Source organism: Corvus kubaryi, unplaced genomic scaffold (assembly GCF_017639235.1).
Source record: "Corvus kubaryi isolate FWS band 111438036 unplaced genomic scaffold, C.kubaryi_AGA036_p1.0 split3-131, whole genome shotgun sequence".
Classification (NCBI taxonomy): Eukaryota; Metazoa; Chordata; class Aves; order Passeriformes; family Corvidae; genus Corvus; species Corvus kubaryi.
In genome coordinates, this window is record NW_024582083.1 from 2966711 (window position 1) to 2987475 (window position 20765).

The 20765-nt window shown below is 35.1% G+C and overlaps 1 protein-coding gene across 1 annotated transcript in view; it reads left to right on the forward strand.

Moving 5' to 3' along the window:
* The window catches only part of GALNTL6 (polypeptide N-acetylgalactosaminyltransferase like 6), a 446456-nt gene that overhangs the window by 236784 nt on the left and 188907 nt on the right, over window positions 1-20765 (forward strand). The window lies entirely within an intron of this gene.

The following is a 20765-nucleotide window of genomic DNA, read 5'->3' on the forward strand; positions in this document are numbered from 1 at the left end:
CTGCCAATGCAACATTCTGTGCATGAATTTCACATAAGTTTAAAAATAATACAGCTGGTGACATGTAAATATGTTGCTTTTCTGAAACATGAATAAAAAATTATATAGTCATATCCACAGGCCATATATATCAGATTCCTGTCTTAATGTCTGAGAGGAGAAAAAAGGCAGTTGTCAAACTATCATTTTCTCTTGGAGTATATGAAATGCAATTGAAATTATGGTATGCATGTAGGAAAATATTAAGTAGAAGGTTCTAGTTTGCATTTTTTTAATGGAATGGTAATTTATTAAAGGATTTGTATCAAGGACTTGTTGATATGACAAACAGTACGATGGGTTTCAAGTGTTACGAAGATCATACTCTTTAGTCACAGTTCCATGCTGTTAGATATCTGATGTGGTTTTGCTGTTACAGTGTATTCGGTGCTGGCTCCAGAGCATAAATATTAAAACATATCTAAACTTCAGTAAGAAACTGAATCATATCAAATATGTTTTGAGCATGCTTTTCATGAATTTTCTAGTAAGTTGATTTGCTGATGAAAATCTTTAAAAATCTTCCTTGATTTCTCTTCTTAAAGGCATCTTAAACTATAATTCTTGGGAAACTGTAAGTTGTACTTGCACCATTGCCGATTTGAAGCTTATTATTTTTGACTTTGAGTATTTCAATGAACCCGTTAGCAAGCAGAAATTACTTGCCTAAGTTAATTGGCCCATTGTTATTAGAAAGTCATGCATTGGAGTCTTGATTAGTTCACAAATATTGCATGAACATACTGAGGGAAATAACAGATCAGTTACAACCTTTCAGAACATTTTTGATGTTAGTTTGGTGGCATATCTAAAAATAATAAATGGTATCTCTAACCATGCAAAAGTACCACATTTCTTAATTACAGAGAGATTACTGTCAAATGTTCTAAAATCCAATGGCCAATATTTTTAAATATACCAGTTGTCCTCTAGAATCTTCAGTCATTCTTCATAGCCTTGAAGTGTGACTTTATTCCACTATGTATTATTTTTTCCACTATGTATTATTTTTTAAATATACCAGTTGTCCTCTAGAATCTTCAGTCATTCTTCATAGCCTTGAAGTGTGACTTTATTCCACTATGTATTATTTTTTCATCAAACATCAGAATAGATCATGGGCAAAAAACCTTTTCTGACAAACATCAGTTCAATGGGAATTCAATACAGTGCTACCTAAATTTTATTTTAAAGACGGTGATATGGTAAAAGCTGCTGAAATGGAAATTGATTTTCTGTTTTTTCTCTTGTTTGGCAGTGATGTTGATCAAAGAGATCCCAGTACTGGTTTACATTTGCACACCCTTTTCGTGGTGTGCTTGTAAGAGTTTTCTCTAACAGCATGCACTTCAAACTACTGGTGAGAACTACTTTCCTGGGGAGGCCAGGATTACCTGAATTCTGCAGATAGGGACTGGAGGCACAGTCACAGTTTCTCTGAGATTGCCAAGTATCAGTAACGGGAGAAAGAATAGAAGCCTGGTTCTCTTAGTTCTTGAAACCTTTAAAAAAAGTCCAGTCCTGTTTTACAAATTGCATTGTTTTGAATCCTCTCATGGCAAATTGCTGGCTTGAGAGTCTTGGTATCTGATTCTACAGCGTAGGCAGACTCTTCCTACAAATAATATACCTTCCTATCCTTTTCTTTCTTCTGATACAATATTATGTAAAAAAAGAAAAAAATTCTCATTTAATGTTTTGCCGTAAGTGAACATAATTTAATATTTTCTTTACTATTAGAATTGTCTGCCTTTATTTTCAGGTAAAATCAAATGCTACATTATTTTAATATAAGTAAATTAGGCAAGATGTTTTTCCATTTGGGCAGACCTACTCAGTGCCTGTCATCATGCAGCTCTGTTCATTGGAGCTTTAGGAAACTCCCATTTACAAGTCTCGGGGAAAAAAACCAAAATCTGCAAACGGACTTGGTTGGACAAGCAGTTACTGGAAACATGAAAAGTTTCAATTCTTTGTAGTATCCAACTTGTGTGCAAGTCATCTGGAGACAGATAAATCTTTGTGTCTAGAACAGGAGATAAACCATACTGGGTGTCAGTATTGCCTGTTTCCAAGACTCACCATAGATTGCATTACATCTTTGGAAATATCATTCAATTTTTTTTTCTTACCTGTACAGTAGGATAGTATTTACTTTTTAAGCCCTTGGAGGGCAAGTGAGCAGTAGGCAGAAAATTCTCAAGGCATTTGAATTCATGTTCTTTCCTTGTAGGTCGCACTAACAAGTATTCCTTTACCTGTCTGCAAATTTTGGTTTCACACTTTGAAGGTTAATTTAACTCACAGCAGAATTACAAAGGCAGATAACTTAAATGTGACAACATGTAAATGTTCTCATATGAGAAACCGTGCCCTTGACTCTCACGTTTCTTAAGCTACATGATAGTTTAGTGGTGAATACTTAGAGCCATCTGTGAAGATGTCATGTAGCCCATTTCTAATAGGTGCCAAATAAACATGTTCTTAGATGGTAATATTGTGCAATACTGCAAACGCTATCTCAGCTACAGAAAGGTCATGCCTTGTGACAGCTTTGCCAAGCATCTCTTTACACTTTGTGACACTTGTTGACACTAACAGGCCAGAAAAAGATGATATTTCTTAACAGTGAAAGTAGGCACCTGTGCCTGCCCACAAGGAAAATATAATTGTAGGAGTGACCTTGAACGACAGAATTCGTTAGAAAACTAACATCCGAAACTTCTGTAGCAATTCTGTATTATTAGCCTAATTCCAGGGTGCATTCGGAAATTAAAGAACCGGGCACAAATTTCAAAAACTTCTCAAAGACATGGATAACTGGAAATGAAAACAGTGCTTCCTCCCACAAACTGTCATTGTTGGGTTTTGGTGTTGCAGTTAGATGAAAAGAGATATTACAGATTTGCCATTTGTCATGATGCTTAGTCATCTTTATTACAGCCAGCTTAATTAGACTCTTTATTCAGCTCAGAAAAGTTGTAACCTTTGGAAAATATCTAATTGATAAAGTGAAACTTTCTGCTTTGTGTTTTCTTAGTGCTTTTTTTTTTCCTTTTAAATGTCTGCCTGCCTTTTATCATGTCTCAGAGAATTGCTTAGTGTCGTCTGCTGTAGTTTTCACTGCATTTCAGTGCACAAGCTTACTAATTAGGTGTATTTAAAACATTGAATTATCATAATATAGAAGCCTTTAAAGAACTTTTTATCTTATGTATTTTTTTTTTATATAGGCAAAACCCCACACTAGATGTGGTTAGTATTTGGAAATTGTTGTTCCATGAAGAAATAATGTATGTTTGAGCAGCTCTATCTAAAATTTTGACCATATTTTGTCATTTCAGAATTAATCAGAAAGTTTTTCATACTAATTCCCTCTTTAGAACCTTAATAAAAATTCACACGTGTTTTTACCCAGAAATTATCTTAGGTAGAGTGACTCTGAAGAGTACCATTTTAATTGATAATTTCTCTATGCAGCATTAACATCATCACTCTTACATTAGAGTTCCACTTCCTTTTTCTTTTTTTTTTCTCTATTGTAAAAGAATATAAGATTTTATAAATAATTGTGAAAGGATGTAAGATTTTATAAATAATTCTCTTATGATCTTACTACTCCCCACTGCATATGCACATTTTACCATGGCTGAAGTACCAGAAGAAAGGATTAATTTATTTAACTTGATAATCTGGAAGAGAATGATCTAACTCACAAAATGATGGACTGGTAGAATAATTCAAATCCAACTTGTGCAACTTACTCATAAATCTGAGTGAAAGATAAATTCCTTTTTATCTTTGACAGAAAAAAAAAAATCCCTCTTCCAAATTGGTTCAGTTTTGAGCAGTGAAAATTTGCAGTATAAAAAGGAATGAATTTATTCATTATTTGTGAAAGTTTCTTCCTTAACTGTACTGATGATCCCAAGTTGTCTTTTCATAGCTGGGAGGTATTTGTATGGGTTTTGCAAGATCTGCTCTTATTTTTCAGCAGAGGACATGATTATGGTCAATATAAGCAGTACTACTAGTGACATAAACTGCAAGGGCATAATCTGTACCATCTGTGAATATCAGCAACAATAACAGAACATCTCTGCAGTGGTATGCAGTTAAGGTATTGTCGTCAGTATTTAGTACTAAATTGTTTCATTTGACCTCAGTTACTAGAACAATTTATGTTACTCAAATACAGCAGGCAGAATTGGTTCAAATCTGCTTTAGAGAAGGCCCACAACTAGCACAGAAGTTGTAGTTTATGCTGATGAAACACAAGTATAAAAGAAGCCTTAATGTGGATTTGTTGTGGACTGGTTCTTGCAGCAGCATTTGATGTTCAAGGAGGGTGGTCTCTGCAAACAGCACTGAGTTTGAATTCAAGCAACTCTGGGCAGTTGTGGCTTTTGCCACTGACCTGTTGTATATACTTCTTTGGTCACAGTATTTTACCTCTTCAATGGCCATTCTTTTGGATGAAATTGTATGTTAATGGGCAGGGACTGTTTATTCCTGTGTACAGTGCCTGGTACAACACTTCTCCAACTTGATTAGTTCCACCTTATATGTTGCTATAATGGACCCTCCTCACACCCACATCCACCCAAAACGTTTTGTAAGTCTTAACTGATTTTTGGAGGTTTTGTTTGTTTGTTTGTTTTTGGCTTTTTTTGTTACTTTTATTAATCTCCAGTGTTGGTACCACATTGTTCAAGGATTTAAATTTAGAGAATTAATTTTATGAAACAGTGTTTCTGTTCTTTCTTCATACTGATTTGACATGTAAGTTGGAAATTGGCTTTTATTTTTATACGTATAACGAAAGTTCTAGTACAACGTGGTATGAGTATAATAAATACTTGAGCACTTAAGTGTTACTAAATATGTAATGAATGAGATATGATGAAAACTGATATTTAAACTTTTTTTTTTTCTTCTTTAGGGTGTTGTTTGGTATGTTGTCCATGTATGTGGCTCTATCCACATTCTATTTAGTAGAGTCTTCAATCTAGTACTGTTAAAAAACATTTGTCCTTTTCAAAAAGTACTACTCGTTCAGAGGATTGACATATAGACTTTGAGATCATATCTCTAAGCATATGATCAGAATTAAAGCCAGATTTCACTTAGCGTTGCTCCTTTTTGTCTTCACTCGTATTTCACCACCATTCCATCCTGGTCAGCAGCTCTGAAAAATAATTTTTTTTTCAATCTCTAACGTAGTTATTTTCCCCCCAAGGAGACACTACATTTAAGAGTTAATTAGTTTCCTCACAAATGTACATGTCAATAAAGTTATTATTATTAAAATCATAAAAATTATGTCAATCTTACAGATCTGGAATACTTCTGAACATGTATTCATCACATGCAAATTTCATTGGTATACAGATCATCTGCACTTCAGTTCTTTGACAAGACAATATGCTAAGACAGGGATGATTTCCAAAAACAACAACAAAAAAGACAAGGTCATGTTTAAAGAAACAAAAAAGTGAAATATTAACTGGTGCCAGCCTGAGGAGCTCTTTTGCTGTTTGGGCTCTTCTTTTCTTCTATCACTTTTCTTTCATGGTTCTAGTTTTCATTTGGGTAATTTTGGAAGTGCTATTAAGTAGCTTGCCTGTGTACATGTGCTGCTAATAACAGGAGGCCTGGTCCAGTAATGAATAACTTAGCTACAAGTAGAATATATGAGGGAAGAAATGCACCAACAGGAAGCAAGCAGCAATTTGGCAGAAATTTGGGTGTGCCAAGTGCATTTAAATTCCAAATTTCTATTTTTTTCAAATACAGTTTTTCCGGAAATTCAGGGTTGTGTGTGGAAAAATGTTATCCAGTATGTGTGTCCTACTATATCATGAACATACATCAACAGCATGTCTGGTGGCATGGGTGACTGATCCTTATTCTCTGTAGTGGAATAGTGTTGAAATATTTCGACCTTAAAAATGAGTTTAGGAATGGAACAAGTATGTGTGTTTTCTGTAAGCGATACTAATGTTGACTCCTGTACACTACTTTCTTTTGCATGGGATTAAGCTATTTTATTTTTCTACTTTATTCCTGGTCTAAATATGTCTGAGGTTGACACCAGTTCACAGTTCATGTTGCTACACTTAAGTAGAGTTTTAGATAGGAATCGTCTCCACCCTGGCTGAAAGTGTCAAGATACGATTTGCAGTTTAAAAACACATAAATGATAGTTGCATAAATTAGTAACTCATAGGTGAAACTACTCTTGTATGTGCAACTGTGCTTACAGTGATTCTCAGTGGCACTATTCAAAATAGTAAGGTGTGTGCAGCTCCATATGGTTTTGCTCCATAATGTATTTTTGCTATTGGAAGATGGAATAGAGCGTGTGCCTGTTGAATCTAGTGACAGGTAAATGCTGTGAGGGAACCTAAGCAGGTTTGGTTGCACAACTTCAGTTGAAAAACACTTTGGCTATATGTAGAAATGACCTCGAAAAACAAATGAGTTCTTTGCAACAAGGCAGTTCACAAAGGACAGATGTGTTCCTGTTTCTTTTAAAAAAATATTCAACTTAATCAATTTAGGATAAGGAAAACTTGCTTATATGGAAGCCTCAAAAAATGTATGTAGGTATCCTAAGTGTGTCACCTACACATATATATGAGACACAGAGTAAAACTAAAGCAGACAATGAGTCAAACAAAAAAAAAGTATAGTACCAAAAATGATGCAAATTACTATTTCCTCCAGTTCTAACTTGTAACAACTGAGAAGAAATAAAAACACATTCCTCTGTACACAGCCAAAAGCATTAGAAAACCTCCAATTGTGTTGGATTTTTTTTTTTCTTTTCAGAGGGAAACCATATGGAGTATCTTTTATATCACTGATTTTCAAGCATAAATGACACTTATAAAATTATACGACTTTAGTTCCCTTTTTATATATATCTGTAAATTGCCTTTCATTGTTTAAGCTGTAACTGCCAAATAGTTATAGCATGTAATTTATTAGGTGTATTTAAAGAGTTTTATATTTGTTCTAAATTCTTTGAAAGAGAGGTGACTGAATGCTATGGGCATTTTCCCAGTATTTTGATTGAATTTTCTGAAGTACTTTATTACTGTCTCACTTTCAGTGGCAAGTTTCCCTGGTAGTCCAGTAGCATCTCTCTTAGACAGCAGAGCTGGCCAGACACCCCTAATAATTGTTGCAGTCATGTGTGCCAAAAAACCTACTCATATTATAACTATGTACTTTGGAGGGGGATAATTTAGTGGTATCAGCTCATAGCTATGTAAGTTAAATTAATGCAAAAGAAAAAGCAAATACTCAAAGTTTAAATTTTTTACTTTGGTTTTATAAACATATGCTTTCCTTTTATGAAGTGTGATTCTGAGATTTATTGGGATTTTTTAGTTAATTTTCTTAAAGTTTTACTCTTAATTTTTAATTTTATTGACCAAGCAAGCGACAGCAAGATAATGCAACAGGAGTACAAAGGCCATAGCTGTTACTATTGAGCTGTAGTCATAGATTATGATGGCACCGACTTTTATTTCAGTCTCACAGGGTTATTTTCCTGCAGCAACACTTTAAGGAAGGGATGTGGCATTTTTCAAAAGCAGGAAGAATTTAATTTTTTTTTTTCTAAGAATACATTCAAAATCGTATCAATTAATTTTTTATTAATTTGTCTTAATTGTTCAAATCACTTAAGCTTTTAAAGTAAGTGTCGCATTTCAGGATGATGCATCCTGGTTTCTACCAGGACAGGATTATTTTTCTGCAGTAGCTGGGAAAGGGATGGCTGAGGCCCTGATGTTATTCTACAACACCTCATGTCATGGTCTCTCTCTTCCAGGGAAAAGGGGTTCCCAGTTGGTGTTTGTTTATTGTGTGGGCTTTCCATGTAAATAATTTGTCTTATACCTCTTGTTACTGATGTTGTTGCTATTACTGTTTGTTTTCTTACCTCTTTTCAGTAGATTGCTCTTATCACTACCTGTGATCTTCACCTTTAATGCCTCCAATTCTCAAATTCATCCTGCCTAGCAGGAAGGGGAATAGAGAGAGCAGCATGTGGTTTGGGAGAGTCTCAGTGAGGGCACTGAATTTGGGAGTGCCATTCCTAAACCATTACATGTTTGCATAGAATTCTCATTTAGAACAACTGCTCTTACTATTCCTTATTCTAACTGAATTCCTGTAATTTCTCATGCATTTTTTAATGTACTGAAATATAATTTGGCATTTGTCTGTTTCAAATGTAGTTATAAGCATGTCTTCATGATAAGTAGGTATCACAAAGTCCAAGCTTACCTGCCAGTAATTGTGTATTTGCACATCCTCACATGAATGTATGAGGGGAATATATGTAGCACCCATTCTTTAATAAGGTTTATGTATTTTGTACAATAGAGAATATCAGTTGAATCTAATAGAAGCTGGTTTCTAAACAAACCAAAGGAAGGGTGGTTTTTTTATGAAACACAAGTCATGCAGCTGTATGATGTAGTGAGCAGTTCTGTGTTTGGTACTGTGTAAATGGGAAAATTCCTTCAAACTACCTTTAACAAAAATGGTTAGTCTCAAAGAACACTGTATTGTGTATATTTGCCCTATTTTTTTCTTTGCTTTTTCCTGGACAGCTCTTTATGGCTTTTGAAGACAAGATAGTTAAGTCAAGGTGTGGATTAATTCTGTACACATGTTCTTACATTGCGCCATGAGCCATAAGCGAGTTTGCTTTTTGAAAGTAAATTGTTGCCTTCTTCCTTGCTTCCTAGTTTTATTCACAGTCTGAAGTATTTTTAAAAGGCTCTTTCCACCAAAAATGCTTGTAAAAGTTCAGTATTTAATTTTGATATGAATGGAAGCACTGTACTAAAAGGAAGTTGATTAGAAAATCAAGGTTCTTGTAATAGCTGTTAGGAATGTGTAAAAAATATACAAATAAAATTTGAAATACTTACACAATATACCTCACTTGTAGAGTGTAGTATAGATCTGAATTTTACTTGAATAAACTTCTAATGGAGTCCAGAGGGCTGTTCCTGACTCTCTGGTAAAGTGTAAGTTACAAAGGTCAAAACCTTTAAATAGACTAATTGAAAGTAACTAAAATCAAATTTGTTTAGCTATAGAATGGCAGATACACCTTTAGGTCCATCAGAAGAGTAATATGTAAAATGCTGTTTTAATTTTAAAGTGATGAGTTTGTGCACCTATATTTTACTTTTTCTTGTCTATGAGATTTCAACAGCCTACATTTTCATTATGATTTACACTGTGATTGTAGTTGTAAAGTGTGCTCAGGCTTAATGAGTATAATGAACCTTATGGAATAACTGATGTAGCTATTAGGAAAAGAAAGTACCCTTCTGAGTAATACAAATCTGAGTTAATCTGAAGAAAAATTTTAATCTTCCCTGTGCTTGCTGGGAGAATAAGAGATTGTTCTGGAAGTGATGGTGAAAGGAAGCATTTGATAGTTTTATACCCTTTTAAAAGGTGGGGTAATTTTTTTGGAGTATAAAATGGGTAAGAAATAGATAAAATTTTAAGAGCTCTTTTGATCATTTAAAAAGAGATTCAACATCAGAATCAAGTGTATTAAATTTCAGTGAGGAAAGCTTTCTTCTTGGAATAACCACTTGGTGCCATAACAAGCCTTAACAGGGTCCCAACAAAAAACTTCTAAGAGAACTGCTTCAGGCAGATGTTTTATGGTGCATTAGCTCAACCAATAGTTTAGGATCTGATGGCCTCAGTTACTGAAGAAACACTGGATTTAGAGTCAGCTATGTAGACAACTTATCAAAAGAGAGAAGGTACACTGACTTACTACTATTTATATCCTCACATATTCAAATCTTACAACTTGAATTTTATTGAAAGGGTTGTTATGATGGGTAAATCTGAATGGATAGTTCCATTTTGTTACTGATTTTTTACTAAATCAGGGAGTTGGAAAATCACCCTGAGAACATTTTTTTAAATTGAAAACATGAGCAAAACATTACATAAAATTGGCTTCTTTACATAAAACATTTAATTTCACGGGAAGGAAAACACTCCTTTTCACTCTTACAGCAACAAAAGTAAACTCCGAATCAAGATAACTGTTGCATTTCAAGTATCTTAAATGAAAATTTTCACTTCAATTTTTATTTGTTTAATCAGAAGAATTTACTAAATTTCACATGAACATCTCTTTAACCAAGATATATTGCTCAGCAAAGAAATTACTTTCTAAATTTTTTGAGATGTGATATTGAATCTGATTTAGTTATGAGTGCTGACATGTTAACAGCTACCATCTGCTATGTGTAGATTGAAAAATACAAAATAGAACAGTTAATAATATACCCTTGTCATATCACAGGATATGTGCTAATTTATCTATTCCATGGTTAGAGTAGAAAAGTCATTCATATTTCTCACACACAGAGTTTGACATTCCATAGACGATTACTGTCTCCTGCCAATGCCAGTTTTTCTATCAATAATTTGCTCTTTTTAAGGGTTGTTTCTAATTTTATATGTGGAATGGTAGTAGCAAATTACTGGATACACCTGCTTAACTAATTACTTCTTTCTAAATTCTATTATCTGGGCCTGCAATTGATTGTGAGCAAAAATAAATTTAAGGACCAAGACTGTCACTGAAAAATTAGAAATTGCGGCTTAAAACGTTTAAACATATTCTTTCCATGTGAAGAGTTGTTAATCATGTTGTGCCACTTAAGTTAATTATGGACTACACTTGGAAATAAGACTAGAGGGGAAAATTTTTTTTACCATAGAGAGATATGCAGGCTGTGGCACTGACAAACTGCTCATGTCCCATACGTGTGAGTCTCCTTTTGTCAGACCTGCAGATGCTCTCGAACCAGAGCTGTGCAGGAATCTGTTGAGAATAAAAGAGCGTAATTCCAAAGGGCAGGATGAAGTGTTTGGGATTTAGTGGCCTGTTTTACTTTCTATGTGCTTAATTCGGTGTGTTGTATTTCTATTCTATAAATGTTTAAAATCTGGGATTTGGATTTCATTTGGATTTCTTCCCTGGCTGCTTGAGGCAGGCCTGTCAATAGACTGCATCACAATTACAATGAGTGATATCACTGACATTACTACATTTTGCTAATTTCCTCCTTTCCCTGTTTGCACATGACTTGTGCCATATAAGCTCTTTCCTCTGCCCAGCTTGTGTTCCCAAGGATCTGCAAAGGGAGAGTGTTGTCTGTAATCCTAGAAGTAAGTTGCACAGTCTGGACTGAAGTTTGAGGCCAAATGAACACTTTCAATATCAGCATCTACGTTTATCACATTCCAAAGACCACAAATAATTCTGTAATTATGGAAACAAATATGAAATTTGTTTCAGAAGCAAATGGGATAGGGAGAGAATATATATTCCCATATTTCTCTGCTAATAGGCTATTTACTCATTTTTCAGCAACAGTGTTAATTAATGTCAGGATACTTTTTGTTATGCTGACCCACCCTGAACGTCAGTGTAGACAACAGCCACGTTGTCTGAGTTATTTGAAGTACTTCAGTGCAATATAGTAAAATAAGATCTGTGCAGAGTCTGTTCTCATTGGCAGTGGTATGGAAAGATTGTCTCCAAATTTTTTTACTGCTTCTAAGAAAATTATATTCTCTCACGTAAGGTCAAGTAGTTTATTATTTTTTCTATTTTACTGAGTAGTTTTTCTATTTTACTGAGTTGTTTTATTTAGTTTCTCTTTTTTTTCTTTCTCATTCTTTCATATAAATTTAATGATTTCTCTAAAATTTTGTTTGTTTAACATTGTGAGTTGTTCTTGAATAAGGTTTTCGCATTTCTTGAGTGGTTTTGGTCAATATCAACAAATTCACTTACAATCATCTATTCCCCCACATTTAAACATGAATGAAAACATGGCATGGAAAACCACCAAAGTGCTTTCTTTGCAGTTGTATTGAATGCTTCTGGACTAACACCACAGGTTTAAGCCTTCTTAAAATGAGACTATTCAAATCTCACTTGAACAGTTATGTGAGCTGTAATACTAGTGACTATTGAAAAGACATCAGTTATAAAACATTCTGGTCAGAAATGTTGCTACTGCTAATGAAAATTAATTAAAGAATTTCCAGATTTTAAAATTGAAGTCAATTTCAGTACTTGAATTAGTCAAAATAATTGTGTAACTTCTACAGTGGGTTCTTGGTTTTGGTAAGTTCACCTTAAGTAAATACCTTCATTGGTAGACAAAGGATAGTGATTTCTAGTTATTTGTTACAAACATTATTTTGACATGTTTATTGAACATCTTATTGAATTTTGATTGCCTAGCAGATTTGTAATGAATTGCATAGCATGAGTCATTGGCTTATATTTACAGCTGTAATATACTACTTAAAATTCAGCCTCTTCATAAACAATTTCATTTAATAATTCTGTTTGGTATATGAGTCAGCAATGAACTGCAAGAACTTACCTATTGCCTGTCAAAAGCATGCTTTTATAGAGCAAGAAAATAAAAATGTGAGGTTTTTCTCTATTTGGGTGAAGGGCAAAAGCTAATTTCATTATGACTGACTTACACTATTAAATAAAGAATATATCATATTGGGAAAATGGCAAGGCCAGGTAAGCAAGAATTTAATTTGGGGCTTTTTTATCTCATTATATTGTGTGCCTAAACTTAATGAAGAAAAGCTCTCCTCTTGTTTTAGATTGACTTTTGATCTATGTGTATAACAGCCTGTTCCCAACAATAACTTACCAGCCTTTGAGTTACTACAAAGTTTCATGGCCTCATTGACCTTTGACCAAATATACTGTTCATGTGTTGCTAGTAAATCCTTCAGTGATAATTTTTCAGTGGGTAAAATTCCATCAGGCAAACTTATATTCTGGGAACTTTACAGAGAGTCCCTGTTTGTGCAGAAAAGGTAGAGCAACTGAGGTATCAAATGGAAAAGGAAGGGAGTTGACAACTGCAGTAGCAGACCTGGAGAGAGACCACTGTGCATCACACAGATTTGTGTAGGAGAAAAGCAGCTAACCTCCTGCTTTGGTAGCCAAAGTGCCTTGGTAGCCAGATCTGCCCACATTGGCTCTTTGTTTCAGGCACTGCAGATCTCACCCAGCAGTTAGGGTCAATGCTAAAAAGTAAAAGTGTTCTGTCCTGTTGTTACAGGATCTCTCTTCTAAGCTCTGAAATAAAAAAAAAAACTTACTGTAAAGAACTAAGAATTTTACCAGGAAGCACTTTGTCAGTATGGTATTGATTCTGAGTTCTAGTTCATATACCTTCTTTCTGGATGGAAGAAGGAATTTTGCTGCACATTTCAGGTGTCACAAATTCGATTTCTATTGCTGTATATATTCCGATTTTTTCAGCTCTAGAATAAGTAGTAGCAGCAGGCTGCTTGTTGACCTTGAGAAACAGTCTCCTAGTGTTTTTCTGTATCTGTAAATGTTCTTTAGAAAATTCCACGTCTTTATTATTTTGGCAGTAATGGCTCCTGAAAAAAGAAACATTGTGTTTGCAGTTACCACTTCTTTCCTTTGTAATGTGTTAAGGAAACTTCCCTGTCTGGCCATGCAGGATCCACTCTGTCAGTCACTCTCATGCCACCTGAGGTGGGACCAAGGTCTCTCTGCAGGTACTCACCCCACACTCACACTGCTGTCATACCTAGTGCTTTTGCTGAGCTTGAGTAATTCTTTAAAGAGCTCTTTCTATTGCAGATTTAGAAATAAGGTTTAGAAAGGAATAATATCCAAGTATTTGTGTGTAATATCCAAGTATTTCCGGGGAAGAAGGAAGCAGTAGCTTCATCTTGGTCATTTGCTGCGGCAGTAGCACTTGTCTTTCGAATGTGCTTCGGCAGCTACTTTGAGAGTCAACACACATCAAGTGAGTGGCTGGAAAGCAGAGGAAGGCATTATCCTGCTTCTCAGGATGGTGACACACTCAAGGCTGTCTCTACTAATTACTGCAACTCAGAGTCAGAGTGGGGCTTAGTTGCCTCACACTGCTATAGTAGGAAAAGGCTTTGGCTCTGTTAGCATTGTCTTCTCTAGGTCTGGGCTAGAGAATAGCAAAAATAGCAGGGCACAAGTAGAGTTAAAAGCTTGGATTTCTTCTGCATTCTAGGGTCTTTTGAATGACATGCAGCCCAGAAGAGAAAGTGACCTAAGTGCTGGGTTGTAACAGTCTGGGGGGGAAGGGAACAAAAGAGCATTCCATAGAGAAAAGGGTATAATATTTCATTTCCTATAGCAAATCTGTAAAGGTGAGAATTTGCTTGACCCTTTGCCGTGTCAGTCAACCATATAATGACTTTTAAAAGTCTGGTGGCTGGGAAGCCTCAACTATTACTGCTGTTTCACTGTTGGTAACAAATTGCAACCAGAGGCTGCTAAATTGTCTCTCTAAATGCTTTGAGTGGGAAATCTACGTGACAGCCTTTTGCTGCTTCATACAAAGAAAGCTTCCAGCCCTGGACAGCTTAGAAGTTTGGTAGTTCCTGCAGGGAGCAAGTTTAAAATTTTAAAAAATAATAATCTTGGGGTTTTTTCCTCCTGTGCCAGACTTTGCAATGCACACAAGTGAGTCTTTATATATGTTTGTTTGGATTAGTTGATTATTTATATTAATTGATACTGCTAGATTTCATTCTACATACCGGTAGTTTTGCACTCCATGGGCAAATGGAAAAGGATTACAAGAGGTCTCTCTCTGGCACTCTGATTGTGTATTTGCTGCGTAAATTACCCCAGTTAAAATATCAAGAGTTTCTCTAAAGAATCTCTTATTTTCCCGCATATGGATGAATCCTTCTGAGGTAGATATTTTACGGATGTCTGAAAATATAGAACATGCATTCTCATGCACACGGTGCACATGGCAATTAATTGTTACGTAAAGGCAAACTTTGGAGTTGTTACTTGAAAATTTGGTTTTAGATGACTTACATTAATACTTTTCCAAACACAAGCCTGAAAGCAAACAGAACTTCTAGACTACTTGACTAGGGAATACTTGTGGTCTTCTCAAACAGTGGGGGCTTCTTTTTTTTTAATAGACATTTATGTAGCCAGTATTTAATATAGTATGTGTTGTGCTTCTTTATTTCTTCTATGCTAGGAGGTTCTTCACAGAAGTGATTTAGTGAAAACTTCCTCACTATGCTGTGCTTTCATTACTTGTTAGTCACCTGGTCAAACAGAGTAGAGGTTTATAGAACATTATCTTCGTGTGCTAGCTGAGCATTGTATTTACCAGATTCTCTTTAATTGGGGCAGATTCTGAACTAAAAATCTGATGCACCTTTGTTTCGACATGCTGCTGTCTGAGTCCTTGTTTTTGGATCTTTGCATATCTGTTGACAACTAACTGGTCCATTTGAATCAAATTCCCTGAATGCTAAATTCTGGCAATTCTTTCTTTCCCAGTCCTTTGGGAGTAAAGAAGAAAATTTATTTTCCTACAGCGTCTGTCTTTCCAGTTTCTGATACATAATCTAGTAAATACAGCTCACTTTAATATACTTATTCAGCCTAACCCTTCTGAGAGAGTGTTTCATGTCAAATAGAATTAGAGATGCACCAGACTCTTAATTTGAGGCCTCAGTTTGGCACAGAAATTACCCTTTCATCCTTTCACGTGTGAAATTGAAGGTTCCCTGCTGGCTTAACTCAGCCCTTAACAGCTGAGCACTTGGCCAGAGTGCTGAAGCTGTGAGTAGCTTTCCACAAATACTTCCCCCCTATGCCTGTTAATCTGGGGGGACTATGAATGAGGCAGCATGGCGTGTGCCTGTTGCAGATTTCTATAGAGTCCTGCTGTCACCTAAAGAAAAAGCTGAGCTATATACATCTCAGTAGATCTTTTCACTTTGTAATGATTATTTGTACCAGAGATATGTATTCAGAGGTCTGAGTATTTCCAAATACATCTGTTTGATAAAGATTATAAAATGAGAAAGTAAGTAAATTAATTATTGTAGTTATATTTGAGTACCGTAAAATTCTCCAGTTGTCAGTACCGGCAACTGACAGCCCATATGTGGTAGTCTGTTTTGTGCCAAGTGTATTATTTGCATCAGTGTGAAAGATCAATAGGTACAATTGCTTAATACTGTGAATATCTATTTAACAAACTAAGAAATATTTTCTTTATTCATAGTAACAAATCACAGAGTCACAGAATTTTTGGGGTTGGAAGGGACCTCTGGAGATCATCTGGTCCAAACCCCTGCTAAAGCGGGTTTATCTAGAACAAGTTGCCTAGGATCTCTGGGCAGCCTGTTCCAGTGCTTTGTCAACTTCAAAGCAAAGTGTTCCTGATATTGAGATAGAACTTCTGTATTTCACGCTGTGCCCACTGCCCCTTATCCTGTTGCTGTGCACCACTTAAAAAGTCTGGCCCATCCTCTTCACATCTGCTCTTAAGATACTTGTATGCACGGATAAGATCTCCTCCTCTCCAGGCAAACAGGACCAGTTCTGTCAGCTTTTCTGCATAAGAGGTTCTCCAGTCTCCCAATAATACCTTTAACCCTCCTTTATATGGACGGAATGTTTTTCCAGTGTGCCTGTTCCTTCTGTGAAATTTTTTGGCGATGGTTGCCCACCCTTTTCTTGGTTCAGTCAGGTTTGGGTTTTTTTCACTTATGATCTAAATCAAAACCCTGCCTACCGCTGGGAAGGGTCAGTCTCTCAAAAGAAAGCACTGTTTGCCAGCTCTGCTAGTACTACAGCAAAGACATTCCTTCAAAGGATAGTATCAGCTAAATGATTTGTCCTCACATTCTTGTACTCTCATTGACACATTCTTACTTATATAGACTGTGACGTTCTATTTGAAACTAATTTGTACATAACTATTTTAGGTGGAAATGATCTGTACTCTCCTCATCTTGTTCCTTTTTAAACGTGGTGGCAATGTGGCTAGAAAGCCAAAGATTATCCATCCCAGATTTCCTACATTCAAGTAATAGTCTAAGAGGCTTTAGAAAAAGGTAAGCAACAATCTTACACAGCAATATGCAGTGATCATAGTTAAGGGAGCATCTCTTTTTCTAAAAACTACTGTCATTATAAAATACGTTTGTGTCTTTCATGCAAATATGTAAAGTAGCAACGTACAATGAGGTCAAAGGTAAGATTTTGAAAACTTTTAGTTGGGAGGAAGCCCTAGCCAAATTGAATGTTTTATTAAATACTTAAAATATGATAGTACGCCTTTGGGGGAAAAAGTATTTTGTGTAGCACAGTTCTGCAAGGTGTGAAGAATTCACCAACTATAAGGTTGGCTCAATAGTAAAGGACCAAGGTTTGATTCAGGTTTTAGTAACTCTGTAAAGAAGTAGTAAACTACATGTAATTGTTAAAACGCCTTACATTTTTTGGGAGGTTTTGGGGTTTTTTTTCCCCAGAAGACAAATATCAAGAGCTTCAAAACATAAAACAAGAATCAACTGCTGCCATCCTTCATCTTTGAGATTAGAAATGTAATGAGCCTCAGGATGAAATCTGAACTGTTGCATTGGTTTAACTGTATTAAGATATACCATTAAAGAATATGTTCTACTAAAACTCATAAACGTAAGTGGTGGTTTTATGAAGTCAGTGGTTGTATACAAAATATCTTTTAGACTAATTAATAAATTACAAGAATAAAATTCTATGCAGGGCAATTTCTTGAGCCCTGGAGATCATATTGTAACTTTTTCATTGTTAAAATTTAAAAAGCATACATTACTTGATCTGGGTCAGTGCATGCTCAACATGTGAAGTGCTGAATGGCCAGAATTCTAAGATGTCTGAATATCTTAGATATTGATATCTGAATGGCCAGAATTCTAAGATATCTGAATATCTTAGATATTGATATCTGAATGGCCAGAATTCTAATAATTACTGAATTCCACTAACATGTGAAGGCTTTTATTGATTGCATTGTCCTTCCCTCAGGCTCTGTTGAAGCATGAGTTGTATTCTAAAAGGCTGACAAATGAATTCTCAAGAGGGTATTTCAATGCAATTTTCATTCAAATTGAAAAATTTTCCTCATTTTATTTGGTGTAAGCAGTTGCCCATCTTTAAGCCTTATTATAGGCTTAAAACATATATTATCTCCTGCAGATTAAAATTTCTTGGCCTGCCTTCGTGTATGGGCCATTTTAATGATTCCTCAGGTGATTTTACTGGATGAAGGCATTAATGTCACAAGTTTATTTGACCTTTGGCACTTTACCATGTCGTAAATCAAGTCTCTCCTGATGGGAGAGAATTTGCTGAAAGTCCTTGCAAGGAGTTGCAAAGATAAACCGAGACCTTACCTTGAGTTTCAATGCTTCCAGATAGTTGTTTATTAAGTCTTATCAGAGGAACAGAGCCACTAGCGTGACCCAGGTACAGCATAGAAGGAAGAAAAGTAGGACTGAGGCTAATTATTAAGATTTACACAGCCTTTTAAAGATATTTTTAACCAATAGTTGCTAAAAACGTACATTATTTTCACTTTCCTGCCAATTATTCAGTAACACGACTAGGAACTGCGGAATTTTCCATTCACTCATTCCAAACCACTTTTACTGCAGAATATGGAGTAGCAGAAGAAGGAGAAGAAGGTCTAGAGAACAATAACAATCCTCCATTTTCATATTTTTTACTCTTATCTATTTACTACAAAGAGAAGCCTAAAATCTCTAAATTTTCACCCTGTGACAATCTTACATAGTAGTCTATCACCTAATTCACACCACTGTATTTTCTAGTTCTTGTCTGACTGTTGGTAATTTTTTCCAAGGTTTGAAGCTAAAACAGTGTTGTTCAGGAGGGTACGAACCCTTAAAAACAGGCAGAGAAATATTCTCGGCACTCTGGGTTCCTACAGCCTCTACCCAAACTGGCAGGAGAGTGGAGTAAATGAGAGGTGGTTCCATTTGTACATACGTCCAGTCTGGTTTTTTATTTTCAGATCAACTACAGCAACCCTATATGAGCAGGAGTTCCACTCCAAACTGAAGCAATGTTTTAGAGTTTGGAATTTGGGTTTTGGTTGTTGGTTGGGTTTTTGTGTTTGTTTGGGTTTTTTTTCCTAGTCTGAAGTGTATTTAATATTAGGCTATATACAAATTAAGTCTTGTTTCCTTGCACTTGTTTGGATGTTTAAGTCCTTGTTGGCATAAGTTTTAGTGGAATTTTAGTAAGTTGTCAATGCAACTTTTCTAAGTGAAAGTTAGAAGTTGTAAAATTTTATCAGCTAAAAAATAGTATTTATAAAGTGCATAAAAAGTATATGAGAAAATATGACGACTTATTTTTACTTAAAATCTGTGAAATCCTTACAGTTTGCTTAGTGCTTGAAGATTTTTAGTCTTTAGTCTAGCCAAGCCTTCTACTCTTAACTTCCAGGAGCAATTTTCTTTGGAGTCATAGTACTATTCATGTGCCTGAAATTACATCTGTGCTTAAAGGATTTCTGAGTCAATGAAATGATCAAAGATGTAAGCAATTGGTTATTATTTCTTTTTCTCCTTTTTCTCTCTGTTCACTAGAACCTAGTGTAAATCATTTTATTGAAACCGATAATGGAGACATAGATGACAAAAAGTTATATATTCCTGCACTGAGAAGAAGCTTATAGTGTAAGAAAAATAGTTGTCAGTGTCCATCAAGCTCTGGTTCTAGAGACTAATGTCTTTGAAAACCCTTTTTCTGAAAAGATCAGACTACTGAATGCATAATGGTTAGCAAAAAAAAAATTCTAACTTGCACATCTTCTAAAATATGAACACTACATTGTTTAAAATGCAGATAACCCAGATATTCATGGTATTATTTTGGCATTTCTATTAATTGTGACACTGTACTTTTGGAGGGAGGAAGGAGAGGAGATTTGCTACCTGTGGGACCATATACACCTTTTTGTCTATTGTTACATTTTTGCTTTTATTGTTGTTTTTTTTCACTGCAATGACAAAATGGTAAGTCCATGAGTTTTAGTGCCTGCAAGAAGTGTCACAAAAACTTGTCATAGTACCACATCTGACTCAAAATTTGATCTATTTTGGAATGAGATAGGAGTGTGGCTTCAGTCTGGTGTTTAGTGTATGTATTTATTATTTGTTTAAATATAGTAACTGAAAGACTGTTTAAAACTTAAGTGTCAAATCCTTTATACATTTATGTAAATATCCCAGGCTTCACTTAAAATTGTGTGTCTGTATTTGAAGCAGGCTCCTTCTTGTATTTGACTATATTTTAATGTTTTTATGTGTATGAGATAAATAATCTTTTCTTATATCGTAGAACTGTAATGGAAAACAATGAAGCTTCAGGTAATGGCAAAAAAAGGGCTTTTTTTAGAGAGTCCCTCAGCTCCCTTTTTTTTCTTTTTTTGTAAATACAGGTCCATGAACTGTAGTCATCAATACCTTTTTTTTTAGTTCTCTATCAGAGACTAATAAGGCAGAATGATGTTTGAAGTAAGGAGTTTTCACTTTTTACTTTTATATGCACTTTTTTTTATTGCTCCCTTTGAATAGTGTGGACAATGGCATTTATAACAATTGGCTAGAGTTACTAAATGATTAGCTGGCCAGTCTTCAGACTCTGGATTTTTACTATTCAAAACTGGCAGAATTTTTCAAATCTACTTCTCTGGTTTTTGTGCTTTCATAAAGACACACTTTCCATTAACACAGTGTAGATTTTGTAAAAGTAATTTGGA